At 41.3% G+C, this 12,204-nt stretch overlaps 1 protein-coding gene across 4 annotated transcripts in view; it reads left to right on the plus strand.

The window, feature by feature from the left end:
* Positions 1 to 1,742: 1,742 nt before the first annotated feature.
* Positions 1,743 to 12,204, plus strand: part of LOC116314038 (SPRY domain-containing SOCS box protein 4-like) — a 79,809-nt gene continuing 69,347 nt past the window's right edge. For 2 of the 4 annotated variants that reach the window (XM_039602785.1, XM_039602787.1), the window contains exon 1: positions 1,743 to 2,032. The gene's annotated coding sequence lies outside the window, so the exon portion shown is untranslated. The remainder of the gene's footprint in view (positions 2,033 to 12,204) is intronic. The other 2 variants (XM_039602784.1, XM_039602786.1) reach the window with 1 other exon arrangement.

A 12,204-nucleotide genomic window follows, 5' to 3' on the forward strand; every position in this document is an offset into this window, starting at 1 on the left:
CTTTTTACCACCACTCCTGAAAACTGAGGCTACAGTTCACAAGGACTCATCAAAACTGGACGTTATGAGGATTGTAAAAAACATTCAGATGGCAGTGTAAGAATTTGGCAAAAAAAGCATGAAAGCATGGATCAGTTCTGCTTTGTATGGATGTAATGTAATCCCATGTAAAGCTGTGGGGGATATTTTCTTTGGTGACTTTAGCACCAGTTCAGCATTATTTAAACACCACAGCCTGAGTATTTTTACTGATCATGTCCAGCCCTTTATGATCACAGTGTACCCATGTTCTGATGGCTGCAGGACAATACACCATGTCACAAAGTTCAGATCACCTCAAACTGGTTTCTGGGGAAAATAGATCAAAGTCTCTGAGGAATGTTTCCAGCACCTTGTTGAATCTGTGCAACGACGAATTAAGGCAGTCCAATGCTAGCAAGGTGTACTCAATGAAGAGGTCGCTGAGTGTATAACTTTTATAGAAAAAGGATCATGAATGCACTGGGGAATACTCCGTCAACTGTTTGCATTTACCTATTTGCACCGCCAGGGGGAGCCAAATTTCTTCCGATGGAACTGATCTTTAATATTATATTTCTGTTATTTCTGTTTTCATCTCATGAATAATATATAATTTAAGTAATTTAATCCCACGGTGTAAAATAAAAACAACATAATCTCTTCTATCCATCATGCTGAGGTAGATTCGACGTCGCACATATCCTGACAGTATACAGCACAAAGTGTCTATAAAATGTTCGTAAACGATGATTGAAATAATCCATCTTCGCGCTCGCTGGACGGAATAAAAAAATGGCCCAAAAACATTAGTTTCTATTGATTCTGTACCGTTGTTCTATTTGGGCTATTCAGCACAACTAGCACAAGCACACGTGGCCCCTTTTTATGAGTGGGTGCAGATCAATCAGCCCTCCTCTGATTTACTTACACAAAATAATGTGACTCGACGTTACAGCAGCCGACCACATCACTTACTCTTGCAGTGAAATATCTTAATTGACTTCCAGTTAACAGCCTGCTGACCTGTTTGGTAATAAACATTCAGATGGAAACCACAATACAAGAAATCACATGAACCATGGGGGTAGCGATGCCTTCACGAACTGTGAGAAATTTAGAGAATATGTTAGCAAATTTATCTGCAAAGACAGTGTGTTCCGGAGATTTCATAGCACATATATAATGCTTTTTCACATTCTGTGTCATATATGTATGTAAACTATATATACTACATTACAGTATAATACATATATTAAAAGTGGATAAGGTTTCACACAGTGAGTGGGTCTGTGTAAAGCTTCAGATTTTTTTCCTTTCTAAGATATCACCATGTCATACAACCTGAAACTGACAAGGCGGCAGTTAATACGTGAACTAAGTGACTCGCTTTTCTAAACACTGAAGTGGCTGCAGGTATCTGTTTACTTAAAGAGAGGAGCTCAAATGGCTTTAACAGCATTTGAAATTTCAGTACAAGCAGAAGGTCAGTTTACAGGCTGAGTGGCGTAATTATTTCGAAGGACACGTCACAGATACGATTTAAACTGTTTTATAAGTGACACATTGAACTATGTCAGTAGTGGGGTTTGCCACCGTTTTGTATAATATCATGTACTGCTACTTCGGGATTCCCAATTTACGAGCAGCATTTGAAAGCACCGTCTTGACCCAATCGCGACAAAGCAGAAAGCTGCGTTGTGGCTGAAGCGACCAATCGGCGCTCCTTCTGTGGAGTAAGCGGACTCCGGGTGCTTGGCTACCTTGATGTGTCGAGCTCCTGTTTACTACAACAAAGAAACCGTCGCTTAATCGCCAAAACATTATTAACAGCGCTGGAATAACGTTGTTGTCGTCAGCGGAGGAGGAGAGGTACTTCGTTTCTTCGTATCCCGCGGAGATTTCGCCCGGGAAAACTATCATTTGTGGACTGATTGAGGACTGGTCGGTGAGTGTTATCCCCGTGTATCCTGGACCACCCGCAGGATTTGGGTTTCCTGCATGCGAGCAAAATGTGAGATTTTCTTTATTACGTGTCATCAGCCCTCTTTGTACTGTTGACTGATTGCACAAGTTTACATAACAGTACCCCAATTTAAACTTATAGTCATTGCTGTAGTTCAGTCGTGTGATAAAGTTTCATCTGTTACTCTGCGGTGCAGTGACATCTCAGGGTGCATGAGTTCACCTGAGTGTCCACATCTTGACATCTCACCTCCTTTGACATCATCGCAGAGTACTCAGATGGAAAAAGTGACATAGATGATATCTGTGTTGCCTGTTTGTGCCTGTCTGTGTGTGACAGAGGGAGAGATTAGTGTAGGTCATTAAATGAGTACATGCACATGGTTGAAATGACAATAAGCCTCTTGACCTGACTTGACTTGACTTGAGCGATCGACATTTATATTAACGCACTAGGTAATTGTTTCAAAATTCTATATATAACCCCCAACTTTGAAAACATCCCAATAAAAATGCTGTTTTGATAGCGAATTTTAAGTGTCAGTTAGATTAATTCATCTTGTTAAAGTAACACCGCCTTTCCTCGCTACACTCTGATTTATCTGTGTTTTCACACCTTGACATTTATTAAGTTGGGTAAGGTGACAAGGACATGGAAGATGGAGAGCAGATGGTGGGAGGGGAGGAGAGAAAAGAAGGGTAAATGATGAAGGGTGAGAGGAGAGTGAAGGAGAGAGGAGAAGGCCCTGGAAACTTGACAAAGACCAGAGTGCAAGGACACGTGTGCCTGGTGCAGTGTGTCTGCATATGGCTTTCCAACAAGTAATGGGCAAAAGTGTTGGTGTGGAAAGGTGGTCGGTGGAGTGTGCTTGTTGATGGATGACCTGTCTAAATAAGGGAGGGTGGGGGCTTGCGGAGGAGAGGAGGGAGGATAGAGAGATGAAGCAGAAGGAGGAGACAGAGCTTTGTAAGAATGACAGGGGGTCATTTATCTGTCTGCTGGATCTCACCAGCTGGTCACTACAGGAGATCAGACTGTTTACCAGCATTTTCCTTCACTAACTTCTTCCCTTCTGTTTCCTTTTCATCTCATATCCTCACTTCCCATCTCCTGCACTTTTCTTCTTTTCTTGCCACAGTTTTTTTCCTCCTGCCTGTTATCCTATTCTGCTTATTGAATTATGGACACTTGAGCTGTTTACACTTTCTGTCTATCTATCTATCTTGAAGCCTTGAAGCCTTGAAGCGGATGGGCTACAGCAGCAGTAGAGTCCACCGGGTGCCCTTCCTATTAGTTAAGAACAGAAAACTGACGCTACAACTGGCTCACCAAAACTGGACAATAGAAGACTGGGAAAACCCATCCATCTAGGCTGGTGGTGATGTAATGGAACTGGGGATATTTTCTTGGCATAATGGGATAATCCTTGGGATAATGCAGCATGTCACAAAACAAAATCATCTCAAACTGGTTTCTTGATGAGTTTACTGTTCTCAAATGTCCTTCACAGTCACCAGTTCTCAATCATGTAGAGCACCTTTGGGATACGGTGGAACTATAGATTCACATCATGGATGTGCAGCCGACAAATCTGCAGCAACTGATTGATGGTATCCTGTTAGTATGGACCAAAGTTTCTGAGGAATGTTTCCAGCACCTTGTTGAATCTGTGCCACAAAGAACTGGGGTAGTTCTGGAGGTAAAAGGAGGTCCAACTCAGTACTAGCAAAGTTGTACCTTCGGTGAGTGTGTGCACGGAAATTCAAAGAGAGGTGCTTGGACAATTTAAACATTGTGCTAACATATGTGTCTATTGAATTCTTCAGTGACTTTTGAAAAAGTTTATTTTTTCCATTTAGTTACATAAAGGATTGGTGTTGCCTGAAATAGCTGCCTAGAGGTTTTTAGATTTACTTTTCTATCATGCAGGCTGATATGTACCATCCATCTTATTCTAGCGTTTGCTACAGACAGGAGAGATAACCATTTAACCTCACATTCACACCTTCAACCATCTCCAGGCTTCACCTGCACAAATCTAGAGATCGGTCGGTGATTCTCCAGTTGTTAAGAAAACTGTGTATTGCCTGACCGGTTGGTGAGTGATTTCTGGATGAAATCAGTTGCAGAAGTTGGCAAGGTGTCTTTGTCATTGCTTTGGTTGCTAGCAGATTGCTGCAGTCTACTGTAGTTTGCTTGGAAGATGCAGACTTGACTGCAAACACTTGGCAACTACTCACTGAACAGTAGAGGACCTCGGAAAAAGTGTAGCACAACTTTTACTTTGAAGGCAATTTTTTTTTTTTTTTCCCAATTCTGTTCAGTTCAATTCAGTTTTTTGACTTTCTAAAGTATGGTAGTCAATATTGAATGGGCTTTAATCAAAAGAAGTATGAAGAAAGGTGTACTTAAACTGTTTCCTGGTGCTTTCAGCTCTCAGGTGATTTTACTTGTTTACACCTGCACTTTAGGTTGCATTCAGAAGAATTTAATCCTGTACTTCCTATACATTTTCTCTCTCCTCCTTTGCTCATTCAGCTCTCTTACTTTTAATTTGTTTTTGTTTTCTGTTTTCTGTTTTATTCCCTGCTTTTCTCCTGGCTCAAAAAAGCTCCTTTTTATCCATCCAGAGGGACTAATAAGCTGTGTTATGAGTCATTGTAAGGAGAGAGGCAGATGGGATTCAGCTTGTAGGCCCGATAAGGATTTTTTAACTTGGCTGTTTCTCATCACTCCCTGTCTTTGGTGTTTAAGCGGAACAGATAGTGTCTAGCATTATGGATGTAGTGGTAAAAATCACCCAGATTGAGATAGCGAAAGTTCGCTGTGAATCAAGATGTCAGAGTAGTCGCTTACTGACGGGTGACTTTGTCTAACTCATAAAAGCAACAACAGCCTTATTGCTCATTAATTAATCAACATCTTGGTCACAGAAGCAAATATTAAATCTGATTTTAGCTCATTTCTTTTGACAGTTGTTGAACATATTGCTCATCTGCATTCTGCACAGCCCCCAATGTGTCACTGTGCTCATTATTCGGTGAGACACAAGGCGATTTGGTGACAAGATAGACAACATTTTGTAGTCAGTATGAGCGGCTTTCCATCAGCCATCATTATTTTTAATTACTTTGTTTCCCCGCCTCTCCCACTGAGGTTGTTTTGTACCACAGCAGAGTACCACAGGAAGCAGGCTCTGACAGGAAGCAGACTCAAAGATGTGAACCTGTGAAGTCTCAAATTAAACTAAATCAAGGTTGAAAATAGATCACAGGACATAGCACAGAAGGTTGCGGCTCTAATGCAGAGAGTCAGGAAAATTGCATGAGCAAGTGGTAAAAATTACGTGTTTTGAAATTATTTTTAACTTGCCTTTCTATGTACTGTTGCATGGAAAAAATGTTGTATTTCTAATTGTACCTAAATGTCACATGTCCAAACTAAAAAGTTGGCCTGTTCGCAATGAATTATGTTATATTTTGAAGTCTCTAGTTTGGTGTTTTGGCTATCAAAACCAACCGGATGGGGAATGCACATCTTTCCCTAGCAACAGATAGGTAACCGTGTGGCCTAAGCGAAACGGGAAGCCATAGTATTACTTGGGTAACTCTAAACTGCTCAAAAAAATAAGGGAATAGTCAATCATCACACTATAAGCAAGTTTAACTTCAGGAATGCCAAACTAGCCAATCGGGCAAGAACAAGATGACTCCCAAAAAGGGAATGGTTTTATAGGTGGTGACCACAGATCATTGCTCTCTATCCCACCTGTTTTTTCTCCAGTTTTGCTTTTTGATAGTGTCCTTGTCACTTTGGTAGTGTAGCCTCGGCGAGGAAATAAAATAAGTAGAAAGTAATGTTTGGCATTTTGTGATATAAATAAATAATTTATACATGTCTTTTTAGTTGATAAGAGATCGATGAGTTGGGTGATCTGTTATGATACAACCTAGCCAATCATCAGAGAGCTCTCAGCGACCCTTGCTGTTGACCTTGATCACATTACTTCCTGCAGTCGCAGTTGTGTTCCCGTTTGTACAGCGCTTTGTGTTTGCTAAATAGTGTGTTACTTAAGCACATTTGTTATATAGGTGTGAGAAAAAGTCAGTCAGCTAACTTCGTTATTCATTCGTTGTTCGGCTAGTGTGATGGAAAAGTTCCCTAGCCGCTAAGCTAACAGCTGCCTCATGCTCACTGTTACTTTAAAAGTAAATTACTTCTACAAACGAATCCAACATGCTGCTTTAGTTAAGTTGGAGTATGTGTGTTCTTAGTGTTCTTAGTACTTACGATTTTGGTCTGGTTATAGCTTCTTTACTCTTATTAATTATTTGTAATGAGGGTTAAAGTAGCATGTTATGAATACCTTAGACATTATTAAACATAGACATAGTTTCTGTTTTGAAAAAAAAAAAATGAAGCCAATGTGTAAGTTCCCAAAAAAATAAACTTAAAATAAAATAAAACAATCTAGCTAAAGGCCAGCCGAAAGGCTGTCTGACTCGACCTCTTTAAAGTGTGTCATGGTCATGCCATGTTTCAAAAAGGATCATCTGTGGTGTGAAACTGCACGCACATTGGCCAACAAGCTTTCACTCACAAGTCATAGCCAACCAATGTGGTTTCAACCATATCTGCCCTTCCTCCCAACATTGATCTGTGTTTTTGCAACCAAGATAATGATGGAGGAAACGCTCAATAAAAGGCTTTAAAACACGACTTCAGAAACTGGTGAGTGGCATCACTGTACCTACGTCCATCTTTTATACTGTCTGTGGATGGTACCAGCAGCCCATTTGTGCTGCACTGGTAGCACAGATGTTCCTGGATGGCACGTCCATGCGTGCTGTCAGAAAAACGTTTGCTGTTACTCCCCGAACCGTCTCAGGAGTGTTGAGGCGATAGCAGGAGACGGACTGTTGCACAAGGACATCTAGACAGTCCTGTAGAAGGGCATCAATCTAGCAGCAGGACTGGTATCTGCTCCTACAGAATGACCTCCAACAGTCACTTTTATTTTCATGAGCAAACTATCTGAAACAGACTGGATGAGGGCCAGATGACCTTTAATGGGACCTCTGGTCACAGAGTAGCACCATGCAGCTTGCCTGGCATTGCTACCAGAAAGGCTGGTTTGTCACTAGTGCTGTTTTTGTCACGAGCAAGTTCACACTGAGCACATGACAGACGTTAAGGACACTGGAGATGCAGTGGGGAAGGTTATGCTCCGTACAACACTATACATTACTCATGCAGCAAGAGTAGTTTGGCAGTGGGTCAGTGATGATCTGGAGAGGTGTATCCATAGAGGGTCACAAAGACCTCCACCTATTAGCCAATAGTACATTGACTGAAGTCCTCAGACCCACTGTCAGACCTTATACTGGTGTGGAAGGCCCTGGATTCCAGCTCGTCCAGATTGACACTAACTTCAAGTGGTCATGGTGTGTAAGCAGTTCCTTGATGAAAGTTCCCCAACTAAAAACCTCTTGGACACTGTGAATCAGCGCATGGAACGTTACCAAATCGTGCCACACACTGTCCTGGAGTTCACTGGGAGGAGATCCACTAATTCCCACATCCACTGCCTCATCAGGAGCATGCCGAGACATCGTTGGGAAGCACGTGGAGGCCATGCAGACTAATGAGTCACATTATTGCAAAAGCTGGATCAGCCTTCAGTTTTTAGCTTTGACTTTTGACGTGATTTCGAAGGGTTGGCGATTTTAATTTAACAGCTGACCGTTGTTACACTATTTTGCTGCCAAGAAATTACACAGTGCGTGTCAGTTAAAATTTTCAACTTGAATATTTTATTCATAAAGTTCAGATGTGCGATTTACGTGTTCTCCTAATTTTATTTGAGAGTGGCATCATTTTTCTGCCAGGGAGCTTTCTGCTCGGCTAATTCATAGCTGTTAAGAGTCCTAATAGTATTGTGAACCTTTTATCTCTCTGCCTGTCTTTGGACAGCAATGTAAATATGTGCCTTTTTTACCCTGCCAGATGGAGAGGGAATAGATTTATATTCAGCAGCCTTTTGTTAAGTCACTCTTGGATTGCTGAGCTTACAAAAATGCTTACACACAGACACACAAGCCTATACTTTAACACACAGACATCACTCAAGTAAAAAAACTGCACTCTCATGCAGGGCTGCACTCTAAAGTCAGTGACATTAACCGCTGCAGTGAGAAGCAGACAGGAAGATGGTGTGTTCCTCCTGCCCTTGGCGTGTGCTTAGTGTTTAAATGCAGCAGTGTGTATGCACATTCACCTGTGTGTTCGCGCCTGTCTGTGCGCGTGTGTGTGTGTGTGTGTGTGTGTGTGTGTGGGTGGTATTTTGTGTCGCAAAAGTACTTGTGACTCACAGAGGCCATTACAGTGACAGGGTAACTCCAGTAATGGTGCACTTTACAGTCATATTGGCAGATTTCCTCCTTGTAGGGAATGTCAGGGATGCAGTCACAGTGCCTTATTTTCCTAAAACCATTGTGTGCATCTTTACCACAAACTGCACCTTAGTTGAATCACCAATTTATCAGGATGCACACAGTCGATGCTTCTTGTCATTTTATTGTCATTTCGGGTGATTTGTGTCTGTTTAAGGGAGTTTGCTCTAATAAGTGGTCAACATACAGCCCTGACGAGCCACCCGTAATTTCAGAGTCCTTGGGAAGAAAACAGGGAAACTTGCAGTCATTAGTGCTGTGACAAATACCTCGGTTTTCAGTTAATGCCCGCTCCTCGTAAACCCTGTCATTTTAGCTCATTTCACCTCATCATGCCCTGTCTTGTCACGCATCATTTGGCTTCCTGTCGCTTACAATCATCTTGTCTGACATCTTGTCTGATCTGATTGAAAGTTTGCTCCGTCTTGTGGTTTCTTGAGAGCCAAGATTGCTGCGTGGAGGAGAGTAGCAGTGTGCTCATTTACATATAAATGACGACAGCGTCTGAGATTCTGTCCTCCTGCTTATTTGTCATTTTAAGGTGATTTAGTGTCCGCGGGTTTGCCTGTGTGCGTTTCTGCTCAGGACAAATGTTTCCTTGTGTTGTTGTGTGTGTATGTGTCAGCTGAGCATCAGTTTGCATCGGTGCGAGGACAATCGGCTCTGGATCATTTGCCTCATGCTTTTGTCTGACTGTGATTTCATGTCTTCCACGGCACTATCTGATGGCTTTTCCAGGAGGATAAAATCAATTTACTCATCCTGGAATGTGAAGATGGCATGTGATTGTTTTGTCTAGAGCCCCAAAACATCAGATAGCTGTGAAGAAAATGAAATGGAAAGAAAATCTAGAGGGCCTACTTACTAATGTTGGCTTCGATGACAGGTGATGTTTTGTTTTACTAAAAAGGGAAACTAAAGAATTTCCTGTCAGCGCCTTTCTTTAAAATCCTGGAAGGGTTCTCACATATCATCTCTGAGTGGTGTTGTAACTGGAATCCTTGCTGGCTTTGCCAACTATTTACTTTATAAAGTAAAAATAGACCAGACAGAATCATAAGGCCTAGTTACAACACATCACATTTGCACAAATATTGAAGTTAGATTTGTCCTGAGGCTTTAAAAGGAATGCGATTTAACAAAAAAAAAGTGCTGAGACACTTGTGGGAAATTCAGCCAATGACATGTTTTATTGTTAGAGTCTGTGAGGCTGTGGAATATAACCGAACCATGTGTGACAAAACAAGCGTAAAGGTTTGCATTTCTTATCAATAAAATGCACACGGCACTCAAGGAATCTGAAGGAGATTTCTGTGTTTGTCCCACCTCTGCTGCCAATGAGCCAGTCGCCAGTCAAACCAGGAAATACAGTCCTCACCCCTCGTTTCTAATTCACTTCCAAGGAACCAGACATGCCTCTAGTTTCTGTTTTTTAAGTGGTCTTGTGTAATAGTTCTCCACGCTTTCGGCTGCTTATTCACCCATCTTCAGTCCAGTCCTTGCACCCGACCATTTTCAGAGGAATGCTTTTTTGTGTGTGTCTTTAAGCCACTTAAAACTGACCTAAGGAATCAATTACAAAGGCACCTGACTAGGGCGATGAACCAGTGTTGTGACTACACGTAACAACAAATTGGCAAAGAACCAGTTTTTAATTGTATCTGTAGACACTGTGTTACTAACAGCCTGTTTCAAAAACATATAAAACTTTGACTGGCATAAAGCGAAATGTGATTCTGGAAGAGCTATTAGCCAAAAAACCTGGCTTATCTGAGTGTGGTGTGCACTGTGTGAGGAAACTAAAAAGTGGAGAACAAAAGAAGAAGAGGCAGGCCTGAATCTGTAGCCCAAGCAGATGAATTGTGTTTGAAAGGCATGTCCTTAAGAAAAAGCCAGCAAAGACCTGACACAGAGCCTGATGGATGCATCAGCCAGATCTACTGTTCACTGAAGCCTCATCGGAAATGATCTCAGTGGAAGAGTGAAGAAACCATTCTTAAGAAAGTCTGAAGTTGACAAGAATTTGACTGGAAATCTGTGGCAACACGCCTGAGGGAGTCATGAAGTAAAATTTGCCATCAGTATGTATGGAGGTGGTCAGGAGAGCGGTACACTTTCAAACACAGTGGAGGCTCTGTCATGGTTTGGGGCTGCATTTCAGTCAGTGGTGTTGGAGATCTTTGCAAAATTGATAGAATTGTAAATGCATTTTGATCCACCATACAATAACATCTGGAAAGCATCTGATTTGTTTACTTTGTTTTGTTATTTTTAATATCTATATAATTTACTGATCACTTCATGCGTTTATATACCTGCAACACCAGAAATAAAACACTGTCCACAAGCGAGCACTGTTTTCCAATTTCACTACCTTTCCACAACCATTTGAAAGCAATATAAACACTTTTGATGTTACACATAGTTGAATGACAGCAATAACTAAAACGCATGCTGTTTTGAGGCTTGCGTCTAGAGAGCAAAGAGGTCGCTGGCATATCCAGGGAAAAGCTTTTAGTGAACATACTTGCATGATTCAAATTAGATGAATCACATCTAGGTCGACTCTTCATGTGAGCCTCTGTACATATTTGGGTTATTGCCCAAGTCTGCTTGGCAGATATTCTAACCTAAGAGGGAATAAACTGAGAGAATCTGCTTTTCAAATAATCACAAAAACTAATGATCATTGATTGTGACTGCTTAGAGTACAAGAAACATCTCTTAATGACTGCAGTATCTGTTAATTTAATTTGTTAATTAATTTTTAATTTATCAGCTCATGCACTTAAATAGCAATGGTTAAAGTGATAAACCTCTCTCTATCAAATCAAGAGCTCTTAATGATGTAAACTCACATAACGAGATACCAAAATGATCTACAATCACTGCAAATTAGGTTGAAAAAAATAACAAGAATCAGGAGATATCTCCGTAAACCTTCTCCTTAAACATTACTTGTCCTTTCCGGTGTGTCAGCAGGTCATTGGCTTTGGTCGCAAAACTGCACAAAAGTATTGATCGTATCTGTAAATACTGCTGGTCAGCCTTTTTCTTTTTTTTCTTTTTAATTTAAGGGCATTTCTGACTCTGCCTCCCACTTTCTCCCTTTTTCTCTCTTTGGCTCTCTCTGACTATTTTCTGTCCATAATTACAGAGCTCATGAAAGCGTTTAGAGTCTCATGAATATTTAAATCTTGGAGGGGAAGTGTCAGGGGAGACCCATGTGTGGCTGGTCTGCCCTAATTATGGAGATGGGCCTACACACAGACACGCACACAGACACGCACACACACACACACACACACACACACACGAAGACAAAAGCCAGAAAATGATTAAAAGCTCCCAATTTGAAAAAAAGTTAATATAGGCTTAAACAAAGCCTGCATTATACATTTAAACAAAGGTAATTCAGAAAAATGGATGTATGTGTACACACACGCGCACAGACACACACAAAGAGACATGTACACCCAGCAGGGAGATGATAATGGCACAGCTGGTTGTAGCTTTGAGCTGGCTCTTTTTGCTCACTGTGTTGTTTAACAGTAAGCTAATGATGGGCATGGGCATTGAAGAGTACTAAATGGGACTCTGTCATTGTGTATATTTGTAGCCAGCAGTCTGGGGACCGGGATGTTTTTTGTGCCGTGTCAAGTCATGACAAGGATGAACAGAAGTGTGACTCACTGAATGTGTGATGGACGAAGGAGGAGGCAGTCACGTTTTTTGAGTGGAGAAAGCTTGAGGAGAATTGAGGAATGC

This window comes from Oreochromis aureus, linkage group 18 (assembly GCF_013358895.1).
Source record: "Oreochromis aureus strain Israel breed Guangdong linkage group 18, ZZ_aureus, whole genome shotgun sequence".
Lineage (NCBI taxonomy): Eukaryota > Metazoa > Chordata > Actinopteri > Cichliformes > Cichlidae > Oreochromis > Oreochromis aureus.